This window comes from Crocuta crocuta, unplaced genomic scaffold (assembly GCF_008692635.1).
Source record: "Crocuta crocuta isolate KB4526 unplaced genomic scaffold, BGI_CrCroc_1.0 scaffold62, whole genome shotgun sequence".
NCBI classification, from domain to species: Eukaryota; Metazoa; Chordata; class Mammalia; order Carnivora; family Hyaenidae; genus Crocuta; species Crocuta crocuta.
Window position 1 is genome coordinate 7,174,198 of NW_027529173.1, and position 20,550 is coordinate 7,194,747.

Here is a 20,550-nt window from a genome sequence, read left to right on the forward strand (position 1 = left end):
TATTATTCCTTTACTCTGATGTGGAAACCAGTACTCTTTTCATTTCATCCAAACATAATTTTTTTATTGTTTTATTTATTTGAGAGAGAGAGAGAGAGACAGCATGAACAGGGGAGGGTCAGAGAGAGAGGGAGACACAGAATCCAAAACAGGCTCCAGGCTCTGAACTGGCTGTCAGCACAGAGCCTGATGCGGGGCTCAAACCCACAAATAGTGAGATCATGACCTGAGCTGAAGTCGCAAACCCACAAATAGTGAGATCATGACCTGAGCTGAAGTCGGATGCTTAACCAACTGAGCCACCTAGGTACTCCTAGCTGGCTTCATAAATTAAGAGATGAGAGCAGCAATCTGGGAAAAAGATATATAAATTTGGTGATACAGGTAGTACTTGATTCCTTTGAAGTAGGTAGGACTCCCTGAGAAAAGAATGTAGAGTGATAAAAATATAATTTTAGGTACAAATCTTGATGAATTTTTAGAGTATGTTGTAATAGACAGAATATAAAAAGTGAAAACGAAGTGTCACACAGAAGGAAGACAATAGCAGAAATCTATGGTATTTCAAAGACTAGGGGAAAACATCCTATAAGAAAGACAAAGTAATCGCCCCTGCTAGATGTTGCTGAGAGGTTGAGATAAGGAATGAAAAACATCCATTGGATTTGAACACTGGGAGATCATCGGTGATTTTAGCTAAAGATGTGTTGCCATGGTGATTGGGGTGAAACCCAGGTGAAAATGTGTTAAAGAGTGAGTAGGAGCTCAGGAAATGGAGATGGAGTGACTCATTCAAAAAGTTGGTCTGTAAAGATTTGAAAGAAAAAACTGTTTTTGGAGAATAATGGAAATTTGAAGGAGCTTTTTCTAAGATGGGAGTTTTTGAGCATGTTTAAATATCTATGAAAAGGTCCAGAGATTAAAAATATAAAACTATACTCTCCTTTTCTTGGTGGGGGTCAAAGGGGGTCCCCATTCCCAGAATGTACTAAGGAAGAGGGAAAGGGCTCTGACCCCCTCCATACTATGTCTTTCAGTCCACCAGTTATATCCTCAAGTGCCAAGACACGGGTTCCAAAAACAAAAACAAACAAACAAAAGAATTTTAGAAAAGTAAAGCGATGTTTGATGGAGACCTAAAAAATGTGGAATTTAATAGGTTCTAAGACACGGAGTATAAATTGACCTGGACTAGCAATTAACACCTTCTGTAGAAAAAGAGCAAAGGAGGTAGAGAAAGAAGCAATCTGAATAGGTATATAGGCTTTGTAGTGCTAACTTGAGGATGTTTTTGGAATTTAAATATTCTTGATCGAATCTGACAAAGTGGAGAAAGATTTTGAACTAGGTTAAAGGACTTATTGACCAAGATACCTGCTAGGATCTGGGTGATACTGTGGGAGGGGTCATTTGAGTAGGTGGTCATGACCTTACAGTGATGGGCTTTTATGTCAGTATGTGATCCTTTTCAGAAGCTGGGAAGTGAGACATTAAAAAATACAGAGCTCATCCAAGATGTATTGTTTTATTTCATTTTGCTTTTTACATTGTCATCGCCTATCCTGTCAGTATCTTCTATCATCTTCTTTATTACTTCTTCAAATTTAGAAATTTGGATGACAGTTTTCCTTTTTCTTGTCTCCTGTTAGCGTTATGAATTGAGGGGTTTTTTTTTTAAGTTTATTTATTTTGAGAGAGGGAGAAAGAACAAGCTGGGGAGGGGCAGACAGAAGGAGAGACACAATCCCTAGCAGGCTTTGCTCCATTGGCCCAGAGCCCAATGCAGGGCTTGAACCCATACACCGTGAGATCATGACCTGAGCTGAGATCAAGAGTCAGATGCTTAACCAACTGCACGACTCAGGTGCCCCATATTTTGATTGATTCAAATATATAGGTTGGCAAGTCAATTAATAGCCTATAGAAATGTTTAACCAGTTTACCTTAATTGGTATTTCACTCCTTTGCATGTTAACCATTGGCCAGTGACTCTGTTCTGAATCATGATATTATCTGGAACTTCTTCTCTTTAAAATCGTCAATCAAAGAACAGTAATCATCTTGTTCTGTCCGTGTGCCACCAATCTCCAGCACCTTGACACACCTCTTTTTCTTCGTGACTCTTCTCATTCACCGTCTCCTTACCATCCAGCCAAGACCTTGTACAGAACTTAAATAATTCCTTTCCCCAAATCTTTTCTTTGTACTCTTTTCCTTCCATTTCACATCTGGCAAAATCCTTGTCCTCTCTTAGTTGAGAAGTTTTGCTCCAATTTTTCACTGGGGGTATTGAATGCTATCAGAAATCACAAAAATGTGGAAACTGGTATCATAATAAATTTGTGATCTCCCCTCTCGGTCTGACCCCAGTAATACTTCCAAGTGCCCATGTTTTATTTACCTTTCCATTTTCTGCAGCAGACGTCTCATAAAACTCTGCCACATATGTACTTGGAAATTCCTTAGAAAAGATTTAAATCTTATTACCCTCTTCCTACTTGTGCTGTTTACTTTTATTTTTGGTATTGGCATTTAAACATTTTAATTAAAAATTATCAGTATCCATAAATAGATCAATCACCCACTATCCCTACCCACCCCCTGTACCCTCGTGTTTAGACTGTTTCATAACATGGCCCCTCTTTATCCTTTCAAGAATATATATTGTCACTGTATTCTCTTCCAATCCAATGTTTCTTTGACATTAAGCCGCTTAAAAAATCCTTTCTGTAAGTGTTCCTTTCTTACCTTACTTGTACTCTCATTGTGTCTTTGATTCCTTGTTTCTTCTGTGATTACAATGGTAGCTGGTACAAAACAGGCACCAAAGAAAAAAACAAACAAAAAACAGAAATCAAAAACAGAAAAACACTGAATAAATAAGTGAATTTTGAAAGTGCCACGTTCTTGATGGAGGGTGATGGATTGTCTCATAAAGAATTTCCCTTAGTTAACAATGTTTTTATCTTTGAGTTTACTCTGTTACAGAACCAAGCAACCATCTCTGTTTTCTGAAATATACTGTTCATTTTTGAGTAAAGTCTTTATTGATTCTGATCAAGTGCTTGTCCTCTATCATGTTTTCCCCTTGGTACATAGTAGTAATAAATATATTTGCTTATTCTGGAAATAATATTCAATCATGTTATTCTAGTTTGAGAGAATGAGAGTATTCTTTTTTAAATAGAAAACCGTAATTTTTTTTATTTTTAAAAAATAGTTTATTGTCGAGTTGTTTTACATATAACACCCATTGCTCATCCCAACAAGTGCCCTCCAGATTCAGTAATTGATGCTTTATTTCTACAGTATTAACATTTTAAGTTAGTTTTAGGCATTGGTTTCATTTGTGACACATTTCATGAATTCGATTATCAACTGGTACATAAAGAAGTGAAAGGTTCAGAGTTATTTTTAGTATCTGGCAAGAACAAACATGGAGACTTTGGGAGCTTATTGGAAGTAAATGGTAGGTTAAGATGTCACACATTTGGAGAGAATAGAAAATAGTCCATTTTCCCAACCTCTATGTCACTTTCTCATAGTCCCATTTAAGTTATGATATACCAGTAACAACCGAAGAAAATATTTTTCTCAGCCACTAAAATACTTATTATAAAAGAGGTGGATAAACACTTACAGAAGATTTTTATCATGATTTCTGAATGTAATTCATGAGTGGGTGGTCACTTGCTGAGATTCTCACTTTTCCATAGCCCTATCTTCTCTACATTCTTTGCACAGAATCAGATAGCAACTAATAAAATGAATGAAGACATTTTTAGTAGGGCAAACATGGTTTATACCAAACCTTGCTTTCAAAGTGAATTCATCCACAGCAGTACACTAGTCTGCTTTGCAAGTATGTGTTTTTCACTTATGTGTAGCTCTAGAAATTATAGAATTAGGTTATCCTTGGAATAGCTTTTGGATTTCTAATACAGTATTTCTTTTCTGTATACTTTAACCTAAGCAGTATAAATAAGGTTAGCTGTGACCTACAAGTATATATATATATACTGAGTGTATATATACATATATATGTACATACACATACTCAGTCATTTTGCTAAGAACACAATGTGGTATGTGCCCTAATTAATTTTATTTGTGGGATATTGAAAAGTATAACTTCACAGGGAAATAAAAACTGTGTGAGAAAAGATGACTTTCAAACAGGGTCACTCTATTAGAGCATATGATTGTGGCAATTCTGATAAGCTGATATATTGTAAACATATGTTTGACTTTTTCCCTCTTTTTTATTTGTTTTAGATATTACTAAAAAAGGTTAATGTATTTCTGTATGATAATTTTTCCAGGCCAAACAGAAAGAAAAACTTGAAAATTTAATTTTTTTGTTTGAAGAAATGACTTTGATATGTCTGAGTTGAAGAAATTGAAGGTCAACTTTCCCTTTGCCTTATATTGTCAAGATTTCATTCATTCCACACTTTTTGTTTTTGTAGATTTGAGGTGGAGTTTTATGTTCTTATTTCAGGACTCTTTCGTGGTACTTCCTGCTTGAGTGCCAAGAAACTAAGTACAAAGGATTCATTGATACCTCTGAAGACTTTATTTGTTTGCTTGTTTGTTTATGATGAGCAATACCTTGGTGGCCTTTTACTACCCAAAGAATGCTCATTCCCTCTTAGGTGATGTGTATTTCTGTTTCTTAAACTGAGTATGTATTTGTGAAATGAGCTTCCTCTCCCGTCTACTTAGGGAGTACGGAAGACTTTCTAATCAGGGCTTGCGGTAGGCCATAGCCAAGTCTATTGCGCTGAAAGTTTTGTTGGTTAGATGAAGCATAAGAAGTAAAACACAGAAGTATGCGTATATCTGTGGTGCTGCAAGTCTGTCACTAAAAGAAAGAGGGCTTGCCCTTTCAGTTTTGCTGTGGTCCCCCAACAAGATGGTTATAAAAGACCACATTCCTACATCTTATACTGTGCTAACTAGGAGGACTCCTCCCTCTGCATGGGATTCTGGTAGTACTGAACTTCGGCTTTGTCTTTGTATGGAATAAAACAAAGCCTCAGGGAGCATCTACTGACTTGCATTCTTATTCTTGTGTTTATTCTTTGCAAGGATTCTTTGCCAGTATAATTGTGAATCAAAGCAAAAGCCAAATGTAGTTGAGTCATCGCCCTCATTCTTGCCAATTCTAGAACCTGAACCAGCTTTTTTGTTCTCACCAGCTTAGAGTCAGTGGTGATAAAAATGGTTTTACTGGACTGGCTCATAGATTCATGGCCACTTCCTGCATAGTATCAACACTTCCTGGCTTCCGTTGTTTGTGGATGTTCCTCTTTGTCCATATCTTACCCTATCTTATCAAGGTGCAATCTGTGTAGTGTTATTCAATGTTTTAAAAATCATTTAAGCTTAGAAAAATTCTAACAGGTCAGTAAACATTACAGATACCAGCTCTTATTTATTTTTCTTCCCAATTTCAATTTTTAAATAAAAGGGCTCAAACATTACTACATGGAGCTCTCCATGAAACTTAAATTCATAGCAATGTTTTGCGTTCTAAGCAATGACATATTCTCATAACTTTCAGATATATGGCTACTTATTTACACAGAGGTAAAAATAAAGAGGGCAGTTCTTTTGAATTTAAGATTCCCCATGAGAAAGTAGCCTATTTAAGGGCAGGGCCAAATAGGTATTGAATTCATAGTTGATATAATGGTGCAGAAAATTTCAGTATTGGCATATGGTGTGAAGGGAATCCAGATGTTAAGAAAAGCATCTACTGTATCATGCTTACACTTAGGGCATCTGTCTCTGTGCCTCCCACTAATTATGTAGCCAATTATACTTTGCTCTTAATATACACCTATACCTAAATTGGTCTTAAAATTTATTTATAATTTCATAATGATAAGATGCATTTACTTTTTATCAATTTTTTCTATCTTTAGCCTCTTTTTAGAATTTGCCACTTTTTATAGCTTCACTCATTGTTGCAACTCTATTCTTCTTTGTCATTGGTAAGACTACACTATTATAATGTTATTTCTATTTATTCAAGCAGTCAAAAATTATTCAGTGACTACCTTTGCCAGGTACTTGGAAAATATGCATAGTTTCTGTGCCCAGTGAATTTATATTTTAGTGACTGATTGATAATAATTTATTATTTGATTTATAAATATATTTTGAGCACCTACCTGGTGCCAGGTTCTGTTCTAGACATCAGAAACGTAGTATAAAAACAGTACATGGGGAAACTTACTTTTTCATGGAGGAGATAGAAAGTAACAAGTATTTAATATAATTTTATATGTAAGTGCAATGATGAAAAGTAAATCAGGGCAGGAGGAAAGGAAGTGACAGAGAGTGGGTGCTATTTTAAGTGATGTACTATTTTAGGGACACCTCGATGGCTCAGTCAGTTAAGCATCCAACTCTTGATTTCAGTCATGATCTCAAGGTCAGGAGATTGAGCCCTGCATGGAGCAGTAAGCTGGGCATAGAGTCTGCTTAAAACTCTTTTCTCTCTCTCTCTCTCTCTCTCTCTCTCCTTTTGCCCTTCTCCAGATCTCTCTTTCTCTTTCAAAAAAAATAGTGTGCTGTTTAGATTTATCAATTATGTCCCATTCTTCCATGGACATATTACATTTGAAATGCCTTTGAATTATCCAATAGGTGCTGTTAAAGAGGCAGTTGGATACATGAAGCTGAAAATAAAAGAAGTTTTTGGAGGGACACCTGAGTGACTCTGTCTGTAGGGTACCAGACTCTTGATTTTGGCTCAGGTCATGATCCCAGGGTTGTGGGATCTAGCCCCACCTTGGGCTTTGCACTGAGCATCAAGCCTGCTTGATGTTTTCTCTTTCTCTGTATCTCTCTCTCTCGTGTGTGTGTGTGTGTGTGTGTGTGTGTGTGTGTGTGTGTGTGTTTCTCTCCCTCTCTGCCCTTCTCCCCTGCTTGTTGAAGACAAAAATGTGAGAGTTTTGTATAGATCTGGGACCAGGAGTGATCATGTAGGGATTGAGAGTAGACAGAGAGGAAGATCCAAAGATGAGCCTTGGGGAGGGTAAGAAGGAGCAGCAAGAGAAAGCCCGTAGAATTTCCCTGGATGCCAAGTAAGTGTGCAATAGAAAGGGCTATTGAAATATGTCACTTGTTACTGAGAGGACAAACAAGATGACCATGTGAGTTGACCACAGGATTGGGAAAGTCTGTATTTGCTGACCTTGAAAAGGACAATTTCAGTTGAATCGTGGAACACTAGTTCGACCAAAGCAGACTGAAGTGAGAATTTTTGGTTGAAGTAGAGGGAAAACAAATCAGATAACAATACAAATAAATTGGAAATAGCACCTGAAATGAATGGTCCAAAAATAACAGTATTATCTAACTTCATCAAGAGGGTTTGAAAGGCTTCATGAAGAAATGATTATAAACTGAGATCAGAAGGATGAGTTGCTATTAACTAGATAATAACGCAAAAGTAGATAAGCTTGTAAAAGACAAATACTGCAAGGTAAACTTGAGGACTGAAAGAAGTTCATACATGTTGGAGTAGGTATGTATGTGTTTAAAGATGGCATGGAACTGTTTTATCTTTTTTCAAGAGACCTGTGAGCCATTCTCATTTGCCTCTTAGACCTCTTTCTTCTCTTTTCTTTTCTTTTTCTCTTTCTTTCTTTCTTTCTTTCTTTCTTTCTTTCTTTCTTTCTTTCTTTTCTTGTTTCGACTTCTCAGAAATATTAAAACAGAGTCCATCTTGATCCCTCCAGAATTTTTCTTTCCCATCATCCCAGACTCAGTCATCTTGCAATGATGTCTCTTCCTAGTACCCTCTCAGCTTCTATGTCAGCAACTCATGATCTTTCCTACTGTTCTGTCTCATATTTGCCCTTTTCCATTTTTACCCATACTGTGCAATTTCAGACTCTTTAATTTCACTCCACTGTGCTCAACCTCCTATGCAGTCTTTGTGTTTCCAAATCATTCCTTGTTTGATACTTTTTTTAAATTGTAAGTATCAATTTTCATATTTAAGATTCCAGTTTTTCCCTTGTCCCTACTCAAAATAATTCAGTGTCTCTCCTATTCCTCCTAAATAAGCTGTAGATTCACTGTAGCCTGGAATTCAGATAAAAAAAGAGAAATCTGTAAATTTTTCTTACCCTAACACACTGTGGAACACAGTGATTAGAAACTGCCTGGTCTAAATCCTGAGTTTAGTCCTTACTAGTTGTGTGGTTTTGGCTGAGTTATTTAATCACAATTTTCTATTTTTCAAATGGAATTAAAAATAGAAACTCATTTACATGGTTGTTTTAAAGTCTAAATCCATTAAATTCTCTTAGCACAGTCCCTGGCACAAAGCTAGCACTTTTAAAAGCTAGCACAATTAATGCAGTTNAGGCACATTTAACCACTTCGTGAGCACGCCTTTTATGCCTCTGATGTGCCGTTTTATACTCCTTGCATTCTTCTGCCTAGAAGGCTTTCTCCTTCCTCTCTTGGCAGCCTTTCCCTACAATACAATTTCTTCTGTCTAAATTTGTTCATCACTTCAAGTACCAGCTCTTTTCTCTCACGAGGAAACATTTCTATCTTCCCCAGCCTGACCTGTCCCTGATTCTGGGTGCGGTTACCCAGTATTTTTGTGTATTTTGACACCTATCTTATCAGCTCCTCATGTATAGTTAGGTATGTAGCTTTCTTGCCTCTTCTACAAGGTGGCCCTTGAGTATAGGGATCCTATTTGCATAGCGTATGTAGTTTTTGTAATATTAGTGAACAAAAGATTGCCAGTGTTAGTGGACAGTTCCCTCGTTTGCCTGTGAATATTCTTTTTCCCTTCCCAAACAGATTGTGTTTGGCTCTTCTCCTCATCAAGAAACATCTAGTTACCTGTCCCAGATCTTTTCCTTAAGGACAAGAGCTTCCAAGTCAGCTATCTGCTAAATCCGTAAGGGCTAATGTGTTTTCAGTGCTCTGAAGAACTCTAAGTGCATTTAACTAAGCCCTTCTGGCAACATTGGACCTGTTTTTATGTTACAAGTTGTTAGTTTTGTTTTGTTTTGTTTTGTTTTGTTTCTATGCATATTTGAAGGAAGCAGTTTTAGGAGAGGTAACTGAGCACCAGCTTAATACTGTTTCACTCAGAGGTTTAATAATGGGCTTCTTTAAAATTAAAAAAAAAGTGACCTAAAAAGAATATTTAATATGTTTTCTGTTTCCTGCCTAATTTCCTGGTCTCAGTGCTGCTGGGCCATGGCCTATGGATTACAAGGTGCCACCTTTTAAGATATTTGAAAAGCATGAATCAGGATTGATTTTTACTTTATCCATCGCTATACTTACTGGTAATGTACACAGCCTGTAAGGAGGGTTTATTTTCCCCCTCCAAAGGTTTCAGGGGTGTTTTTGTCAGGTTTTGGAAAATGTGCTTCAGGAGTAATGATAAATTGAGTGCTGCCTCAGAAAGAGTCAGGCTCTCAGGGAACATATTTATCTCCACATTTGGGAAGCAGAGCAAAATAAGTACAGACCTTTCAAAAACCTGTGTGAAAACTTGCTAAGGTAAGGGAGAAGGTCAGTCTGACATGGCTTTATATACACTTTATTTATAACTTATGGGCTCCATGGGCATAAAGAATAACCTAAAATCCATGATCAGTCAAAGGTGAACATTGTTTTTTCCTATCGTAATGTACTACTGAGGAAAACTTGATACTTAAATGGTTCTCTTCCCTTCTGGTTTAAGAAGACATATCATGATAGAAGAGAAATAAATAATTGTATTTAAGAAATATTCTCCTATGTTTTCCTAAAATACAGATCTGCCTACATAATATGTTATTGGAACATGGCTGAGGAATTTACTTACATATTACTTATGGCTGCTTTTACACTACAGGTAGAAGAGTTGTGTAGTTACGACAGAGAGCTTTTGGTTCACAAAGCCTAACATAGTTACTCTCTTGATTCTTTAAGAGAAAGTTTCTTGTCCTCTGCCCTAGGAGGAAATTCTGTACAAAAGGAAGTTTCTATTCAGGTTAACAAGAAGTTTGCTTTAGTTGTGAGAGATGACAGGATTGGAATGAGAGCACCCGTTTATTAGTTTGGTGCTCTTATTCTATGGATTTATTTGTTTGTCAAGTATAACTGGATTAGAATAGGGTTAAAAATGAAAAGACAATGAATTAATAACCTCTTCATCCAACTAAAGCATTCATTAGGGATTTAATTGAATATCACAGAGTTAGGTATTGTTTGCAAAGCTACTGAGTCTACTTACGTGAGCAAAACGTCAAATAAACCACTAGGTTTAGGTCCCCTCTTCTTATAAGAGATTTAAAAAAGTGATTCTCCAGTTTGTTCAGCAGTATGAATAGTGACAGTGGCTAATGTAAAATAATATGGCTTTGAGTATAGACCCCTAGCAAAAATTGTGTGAATTATCTTTGTCTCTATCTATCATTTCTACCTCTGTGTGTGAATGTGTATTTTTCCATCTTAAATATTTCTTCTTTTAAAGTTTATTTACTTATTTTGAGAGAGAGAGAGAGTGCGTGTGTGTATGAGCGGGGAGAAGCAGAGAGAGAGAGAGGGAGAAAGAGAATCCCAAGCAGGCTCCATGCTGTCAGTGCAGAGCCCGTTGTGGGGCTTTGTCTCACGAGCCATGAGATCATGACCTGAGCTGAAATCAAGAGTCAGATGCTCAACCAGCTGAGCCACTCAGGCACCCCCATCTTAAATATTTCTTAAGGAGACTACAAAATCTGAATTTATTAAACATTTTATGTATTCACATGTTTTGTGTTCTAGCTATGTTTTTGTTTATTGATCACTACCAATCATCAGTATTCATCCAATCAAATATTACCACTGTGCTAGGTGCTAAAGGGGAGCAAAAAAGCATGTTCCCTTACTTTAACAAACCTTCATATTTGGTGTAGTCAGACACTTAATACAGGACAAACAAATAACTAAGTATTTATTACTACCTTTTTATTTGAAAAGAAAGGCACAGATAATAAGTGTATGATTCTATGAAATGTTCACACACCGCACAGACCAAGATGCAGGACATGCCCAGCAATCCTGCTGGTGTCCTTCATTGTCATCCCCCTCTTTCCAAAGAAAACCAGGCTTAACTTAGAACCTCGGAGAGCAAACCTGAGGTCGGTCTTCCTTCCTTCCTTCCTTCCTTCCTTCCTTCCTTCCTTCCTTCCTTCCTTCCTTCCTTCCCTCCCTCCCTCCCTCTCTCTCTCTCTCTCTCTCTTTCTTTCTTTCTTTCTTTCTTTCCTTTTCAGTTTATTTTTTGAGAGAGAGAGCAGGGGAGGGACAGAGAAAGAATCCCAACCAGGCTCTGAGTTGTCAGTGCAGAGCCTGACACAGGGCTCGATCCCTTGAACTATGAGATCACGACCTGAGCCGAGATCAAGAGTTGGATGCTTAACTGACTGAGCCACCCAGGTGCCTCCAAACCTGAGGTTTCTAAAACATTGAGTTTCCAATATAAATTTATAAGTCAGGGAATCTGCATGTCTTCCCTCCTTTGACAAGTCATTTCTGGGGATCTGAGCATGTTCACCCCCTCCAGGCAGAGGTCTGCTGAAGCAGGAGCTGCTCCTGTCCCCAAGGGAGGGTGTGGCCTCCCTAGGCCCACTTGACCCACCTTGTTTTGTAACTGGCCTCATCTGCTGATACTAGAGACATTTTGCCTTTTTCCATCTCTTGATCCCAGTTTCATCATCTTTGTATTTTTGGCCACTTCAAGCCTTTTGTACAACAAGATCGTATAATATTACATATAATTTTATATACAATTACATATGTAATATATATTCCTTTTTGTTTTTTACTTATTTACTTATCTAACACATACAAATTTATCATGTGCCATATACAGAAGATAAAAACTGAGTTTATTACATGGGGCCGTGATTTGGATAGGAAAGTAATCGAAGCTTCCCCTAGGAAGGAACAATTTAGCTAAGATGAATAGTGAGAAGTTAGGGAAAACAGAGGACAGGAGGAAATATATCCTAGGAACATACCTTTATGCCATTCACAGTTAAACTAAGTACTTGACTCTAACAACCTTGTCAATTGTTTTTCCTCTGGAAAGTTTGTTTCTATATGCTCAAAAGTGACATTTCTCATTTTTCTTAAAACTTCAGTCATCATGTTTTATCAAATTCTCAGATGACCATGGCCTGTATTTTATATAGGAACATATAACAGGAATTGAAACCTTAAAATAGGGAATTCAGTGCTGCCTGTCAGTCACTAAAACTATCCTCCTCACCCCTCCTCCTTTCTGCTGTTACGGGAACGGAAGATTTGGTCCTGGGGTAGAATCTAGGAACTTAGTATATACTTTGACCATCCAAAACTCCACCCATCTCATGGACCAGCTTTTCCATTATCCATTTCATTCTTGCTCTTGCTGTCTCATTTGTGATTCCTCTTCCTCCCTCATACTCTCAAATATACAAATATTTAGTTTCTTTTTACCTACAAGACCTACTACTCTCTATTTTCATCACTGCATTTGTGGTCATCAAAATTTCTTGCTTAGGAAACATCTGCTAAAGTTGCAAATAAACTATGGATGAATAAGTTACAAACATAGAAGGCATAGCATGAGGAATATAGTTACTGATATTATAATGGCATTGTGTGATGACACATGGTAGCTGGACTAGTGGTGAGCACAGAATAAAATGTCAAATTGTCAAATCATGATGTTGTGCACCTGAAACAAATGTAACATTTATGTCAACTTCACTCAAATAAAAAAATAGCTTTCATAGAAATACAAAATGAACACATTTCAAAGATTTTATTCAACTCTTTAATTAATGAAGGAACTAGTAAAATGTCAAAAATAATTCAAAAGAGAATTAAAAGTCATGATATTTATAGTGCTGATTAGTCAAAGTAATAGAGAAATGAATTTACTAAAAGATACTAAAGTGGTTGCGGCACCTGGCTGGCTCAGGAGCTGGCTCAAGCATGCCACTCATGATCTCAGGGACATGAGTTCAAGCCCTACAAATGGGGTAGATTTCACATTTAAAAAATAAAATAAATAAAATCAGGGTAAAAAGGTCCACAGTGTCAAAAAATAATAAGATTTGGGTTATGATATAAAAGTCATTGCAGTCATTTCTTTTCAACAACAAAAAATAACATAAAATTTTCTCAGAGAATGATTGTTGGCATTTCACTTAGTTCTACAAGTTAAGCTTTATTTTTAGATAGATGTAACTTACCTTAGTAGCAAATAGAAAGTTGAACAGAGGTACGTGACCCTAGAAAATCAGAAACTCTCCACTTAGAGTATGTCTGGTACACAAATGCCCAGTTACTGTACTGAAATGACACCTAGTAATCCTTTGCCTATTCCCAAATGCAGACCCAGGTTTATGACTTAATTGTTCTGCACATACTCTTAACTCTTAATATATTCTCTAGTAAGCCAAGAATCTTCTTTTGTCAATATTATTATATAAAAATTTAAAATGGGGGCACTTGAGTGGCTCGATCAGTTAAGTATCCAACTCTTGATTTCAGCTCAGGTCATGATCTTGTGTTGCACAAGTTCAAACCCCACATCAACCTCTGTGTGACTGTGTGTGGAGCTGCTTGGGATTCTCCTTCCCCCTCTGCTTCTTCCCCCCTTCTCTCTATCTCTCTCAAAATAGATAAATAAACTCAAATTTAAACACCTTTATAAAGAAAATATGTTTAGTCACATTCAGTATGAGCAGTTTGCTGAGAGAAAATTCTTATTATTTATATAATAGGTAAAAGGTTAATTTTTGAATGCCTCCAGGGTTCAAGGCTATTCAAAAAGTTATTTAAAAAATATTTTAGAGTCCTAGAAGTACTTCAGCAGGATGAGAACAATCAGTTTATAGAAGTGATTCTAATGGGCAGTCCTATGAAAACATGCCCCATCTCAGTTATCCTGGAAATGAAATGATGACCACAAACCAGCACTCACAGCCATATAATCCAAAGTCTGCCTATCAGGTTGGTAAAATTTAAAAGCATTTAACAGTTTCCAGTATTCACAATGGTGTAAGGAATTTGCTCTGTTATAAACTATCAGCAGTTCTGTTAATGCTGTGGAGTATTTGGAAAGCATTTTGCTATGACTTACTAAAATACAAATTCCCCGTCATTTTTGACCTGACAACATCATTATTGTTTATCTATTCAATGAAGTAAAGATATTAGAATATAAAGATATATGGTAGAGATTATTTTTGTAACATTACTTATTATAGCATAAAATTGGAGAAATAAGATCAAATTAACAACGGTAGAGATATGATTAAGTGAATTACACTCCCTTATTATCTAATTCCCTGGCCATCATAAAGAATGAGTTATAATTGCCTATAACCCTATTCTATTTTAAAATATTAAACTATGGAATGTGTAGTATATGATCATATCTTGAAAAAATAAAAACTAATAGCAAAGTAACATTCTATATATATGAAGAGGTTGTATAAGCAGAGAGAAGTTATATATTAAGCTTTACTAGTGGGTAGATTAGGTCATGAGATTGAGATGAGACTCCTAAAGACACTGATAATTTTGATACTTTACCATTTTGTTAAAAAGAACCTTATTTTTGGTATTATATGTAAAAGTTTATATTCCTATACCATATTATAACTCTGCCCATATGTTGAAAATCTCTCAAAGGGCTTATTATGGAATTAAAATGCAATCTAAATCTCTTACCCCCAGCTGAAAGTCTCTTGTGGTTCAGTTCTTACTGCTCCAACTTGACCTTGAGCAACTCTGGCACTCCTTAGCTCTGTCTAGAAACAACAACCAGCTTTCAGTTTATTTGGCAAAGCTAAAATTCTTTATTAGCTTAAAACCTCCCCACTCATCACCATACCCCCTGGCTAGAACCTCCTTTCCCATACTCAGGCTGATTCAGTTTAAATGTCACTGCTCTAAAATTGCCACTTTGATCCTTAAATAAAACTTATGTCCCCCAGTTAGATAGAAACCAGGTTGATGCCATATGACTCTCAGAATTGCTAAATGAAGTTTTCGAGTATGCTGTGCAAAATGAGCTAACTAAATATTCAGTTATTAAGATTTGCAAAAACTAGAATCCTGTTATGCGAGAAAACAGGATCATGCATTTAGTTGTCATTTATTACTTACATGAAAGCATCTGGATTATTTCACATTAAAAGAATTTCAACCTGTCACACAAATATCTTATGGGGTAAGATTATTTCAACATAAGGTTGTTGTACCATGGAGAAAATGAATGCTCCTTCTTGATTTTTCTTCCCAGCTGTAGAAGCTGCTAGCTACTATGAAGGTTTTTGTTTGATGAAAGAAAGGAGTTTCACAAGTTTGTTTACCAACATACATATTTAGAGTCATAGGCATGTTCTTTGGACTTTATAGCCCTAGGTGATTTCAAATAGGAAAAAAAAAAAAACAAGTTTTGGCCACTTGGATTAGAACCTTCTAAAGACATAAATATTTAGATAGGCTGCAAGGAGGTTCTGACAAGATAAAGTATAAAATATCCAGATAGCTTGGAAGAAGAGTTAAGTGTTTTATATTTAGGGAGCAAACTCCCAACTGAAGCACTAAAAACAGTCTGTCTCTTTCAAGTGATATATTTAAGTGCATTCCTTTACTGAATACAGAGTGAAATTTTACCATATTCAACTGTTTCAAAATTACACATGGCTTGCTAACGGAAACAAATCAGGTATCTAAACAGGATATCCTTTCCCCCCAGGTCATGGATATTTTGGAATACATTAATATAGGTCATTTTTGTTTGTCATTATTTGGGAAGAGTTACACTACCTTGAGCTGTGATGTGTCTTGATTCACATTACTTCTTTAACAAAACTATAAGGAATCTGTATGATATTTTGTTCTGTCTAGAACATGAAGCCATGAGTATATCATTGATTGTTATCCAATAAAAAAGCATGGGGTTTTGATAACTGAAATATAGCAATTTATAAAGCTGTAGCATTTATGTTGCTGGGTGTTAAATAGATGTTGTTGGCTTTTGATACAAAGTTGAATGGCCTGGGGGATATTAATATAGCCCATAAACTAAAGCCTATGCAAGATTCATAATGAATTTAATAGGAAGAAGGCAAAATTGGTTTGTGAGATATTTTAATAGACCACATGGTATAAACAGTACATCTCTATCTTCTCCAAGTTTTTATATCCAATAAAATTGTAGTTTGGAGGGACTTTTCACCAACTTGCAGTAAAGTGTGTAGTCATATAACTACTCTACTTCTGAAAGTCTTTTAAAGCTTCACTGAAGGGACATTAGTGCAATTGCAAAAGGCAAAGATAAAGCAAATGGTAAGAGTTTTACTGTGCATTCCCATTATGAATGTAGATGAAACAAAGAGGTGAGAGTGTTAATTTCTGAATTATTATTGGCATGCTTTTTTTTCCTGGCTAGCTTGATTTATAAATTAGTATGTATAAGGGTCAGACACAAAGAATTTTTGTTGACAGATTGTATTTGTATATATGCATAATTCATGGATAAAATATTATTAGCTTTCCTCCCTCGTACTGGGTATTCCCAAAGTCACCATAAAGTTAGATGAAATGAAAAATCTATTTTTGCCCTTCTATAAGGCACAAATATAGATTTCTTTTTGAGTACATGGTCATATAAACTAGGCACTAGAGACACAAAAAATCATAAAATGATAATCAATCCTCAAAGCTAGGCATATTATTTAATTCTCCTATGTATGATTTTCCCCAAAAACCAATCAGCATATTTTCAAATGCTTCAAGAGCCTATTGCTTGTAGAACTTGGCCCTATAGAGTTATTTATTTATTTTTTGGGAAAGGGTACCTGCGTGGCTTAGTAGGTTAAGTGTTGGATTCGCTTCAGGTCAGGACCTCACATTTTCTGGGTTGGAGTCCCGTGTCAGGCTCTGTGCTGACAGCTCAGAGCCTGGAACCTGCTTTGGTTTGTGTCACTGACTGTGCTCCTCCCCTGCTCATGCTCTGTCTCTCTCTCAAAAATAAATAAACAGTTAAAAATGTGAAATTACCTTATAAATAAACATTTAGTAAGCATCTATCACAAATTTGGTTTTATGGAGAATATTCCAAAACAAAACAAAAGTATATGTAAGTTATAAACTTCTCACGTATGAAGCTGCACAAGCTGTGGGCAAAGGTGATAAGAGTTAGTGCCCCAAACAGACTGTTTCAAAAGAATATTTCAGTAGGAACGAGACCAAAACTTTGGCTTAATTTCAGCAATAATATTGGAAAGGGTAAATTACACATGTGAATTCTCAGAGATTCCAGTGACAATGTGTGGTACATAGTTACAAAACTCCCCCTAGCTCCCCGGTATTGCTACATGAGAAAAAAAAAAAAAGTTTTAATGAACCGTGGTCATATAAGTCATTTGATTCTTGTCACACGCAAGTCTAAAAATATTAATGTCTTTGTAATTATTGTCCCAGAACTACACAGAGTTCTGAGCATATAAGAAGCATGGGGAGATTGAAATTATAGACAGTAACTATTTTTTTTCCCCTGAAAACAAAATTTGGTGGTTGTTAGTAATCTGAATTAAATAACATGAAGTTTATAAGAAAAGTAGTTTGACATACAGGTTAAATTTGTATTTATGATGTGATTCACTAGATTACAAATATTTACACTGAATGCACTACAGCAGTGAAGTTTGATAGGTAGGTAGGTAAGGTAGGTAGGTAGGTAGGTAGGTAGATAGATAGATAGATAGATAGATAGATAGATAGATAGATAGATGAAGTAGTAGCCTAGCTAGCTGAGGATCCATTGTCAATGGATGGCAATGGCATCCTGTGATTAAGGTTGAATACCAGTTGTGCAGAAAAAAAAAAAAAGAAAAGAAAAAAACAAAAGCAAAAGAAAATACAAGCCCAGAAAGGCAGCTAAGTTATATTGAGTTGGATATTTTTCAATTTAGAACAACAATAACAATATAGAACTGATATGGTAGTACTAATACTAAATAAACTTAAAAACCTAAGAAATATAAGAAAAATTGTTTAGGAAAGTTGGTTGAGTTCTATCTTTCCTCTTCTTAGAATTCAAGGCAGAGATGTAGACCTGATAGTTAGGAGTCTTATTATTTACCTAAGTGATGCATAATAGTGTGTTAGAAAATATAGTTTCTTTGGGCCAATACTGGTCATTTTGAGATAAGATCATGTGTGCATGTGCATACATTCACAAATACACACATACACATTTGAAATATTTAGCATGTATGTACATATTCACAAAAATTTCATAATGATCTTTACTGAAAATTATTGAGCAGCAATATTAAGTGGTCTTGATAATTTCTAATCATTTGTTTTTATAACTAAATACTGAGGTAAGCATAAGACATTATGTCAACTTATAATTAGCAAAAGCAATTTATGGAGGGGTACAAATTGGTATATTTCAGATATATAGTGTTAAATCATCTATGTGGTTTAGTTTTTTAAAAAGCATGATAACTTCTAAAAAGAGAATGTTTACTGTTTTCCTAGATTTTAAGCTATAAGCAGATATGGAAAGCAACATTTTTGTTATGAAATAAAAGAAGTAACATTTGTCATTCAGTGAGGATGTTTGAAAATAATAGACGGTCCTAGATGGCAAATAGCTTTAGAAGAATGACATTTATTTTGTCTGTGGCTTGTAGTGACAGCTTCCTTTCTCCATAAACATTTATTTTAATATGATGTGGATCAACTCTTGTTAAATTATATTATTCTTCGTATTCTGTCCCTGATTTTCAAGGAATTCATGTTAACTCCATTATATCTAGTTAACTTCTTAATGACACACCAAACTCCTCTCTAGAAAATGAGTATTGTTTTTTAACACAGAAGAAAAATCTGTTTTTTCATCTTCAGAAAAGGTTTGGGAAGGGAAGATATTACAAAGCCGGTTTTCCCTCCTACTTAACTTTGGAGAAACAACTTGAAAATTTACATACAGGGGACTGTGCAATCTAAGACTTGATATTGTATCTAATAATAAATCTATGTGGGGGGATTGATTTTGAATAATGCTTTGAATCTCAGGGTACAAATGATTTTGCTGCAATTGATGCTTTTTTCAGTAACAATTTTAAAAGGCAGTATTTCATTTGACTGTAATCATTTGTATCAATACTCTTCCATTTTTGTCATGTATATATAGTAACATCTATTATCTATTAATATATAGTATGATATCCTAATAGCATTATCTCATTTACTGTACTATAAAATAGTATATCATTTTCCTTATAATTTCATGATGAGGTTTTGTAGATTAAAAAATTGGCATTCCCATACATTAAGTACAGCTCCTATATTCATATAAATGAGTAAAGGCAATATATTTGTAGTATTTACCATCAAGGATTCAATTTTAAATGTGGAAAATCTATGTTGTTTCCATTGCTAAACTATGTCAACTAATTTGCCTCCACAAAAATTGCATTATAGTAAATTCATATCTATTGAAATGATCCATGAGTTCAATAAATCCTAAAGAAAGGAGAGTGGGCGAAGCAAACAAAGACTCTGTGATAGATCAGAAAAATTCAGGTCCTAATTTTCTGAGGTCAGACTTTCTGATAAGGTGGGGTGTTTTGCGTGTGTGTGTGTGTGTGTGTGTGTGTGTGTGTGTGTAAGTGGTACTGCAGGATTAACTTGGTACACCTCTTCATCTTCAATTAGAAAAAAATTCAACCTCTTATACATTGGCCGGACTAGTAAAATATTATTCAAAGAAAGAATAATGTTTTTAATGTTTAGAAATTGAGGTTGGTAGAGCATGCAACTCTTGATCTAGGAGTTATGAGTTCAAGCCCAATGTTTGACCTAGATCTTAGAAAAGGAAATCCCAAAATAACAAACAAACAAACAAAAAAAACCAGTCTCAAAACGTTTTGACGTTTTGAGAGGTGATGTTTAAAGATCACCACTGTATATTTTTATTTCATTCTTAGGAATTCAACATTCTATTTCATATTTTGATTAATAAAATTATTGTTCCATATTTTTGTGATAACTGTCTATGTAATATTTTACAAATAAGTTAATAGTATAATACATAAATACATTTCTTTATGGATGGACATATATGTTATTTCCATATCTTGAGTATTATAAATAATGCTGCAATAAACATAAGAGCGCATAAACCTTTTAAAATTAGTGTTTCCATTTTCTTTGGATAAGTACCCAGTAGTGGTATAGTGGATCATGTGGTATTCTATTTTTAATTTTTGAGGAAACTTCACACTGTTTTCCACTATAGTTTCACCAATTTACCTTTCCACCAGTAGTGCACAGTGGTCCCTTGTCTCCACATCCTCACAGACACTGACACTTGTCATTTCTTATCTTTTTGATTTCAGCCATTCTGACAGGTGTGAGGTGCTATTCCATTGTGGTTTTGATTTGCAGTTCCCTGATGATGAGTGAAGTTAGCATCTTTTCATTTGCCTGTTGGCCATTTGTATGTCTTCTTTG

At 35.4% G+C, this 20,550-nt stretch overlaps 1 protein-coding gene and 1 non-coding gene across 2 annotated transcripts in view; both read left to right on the forward strand.

Moving 5' to 3' along the window:
• Nucleotides 1-20,550, forward strand: part of DGKB (diacylglycerol kinase beta) — a 688,394-nt gene that overhangs the window by 10,129 nt on the left and 657,715 nt on the right. The window lies entirely within an intron of this gene.
• Nucleotides 943-1,071, forward strand: LOC144226309 (small nucleolar RNA SNORA57). Its single transcript, XR_013333600.1, has one exon. It is a non-coding gene; the product is annotated as a small nucleolar RNA SNORA57 (small nucleolar RNA).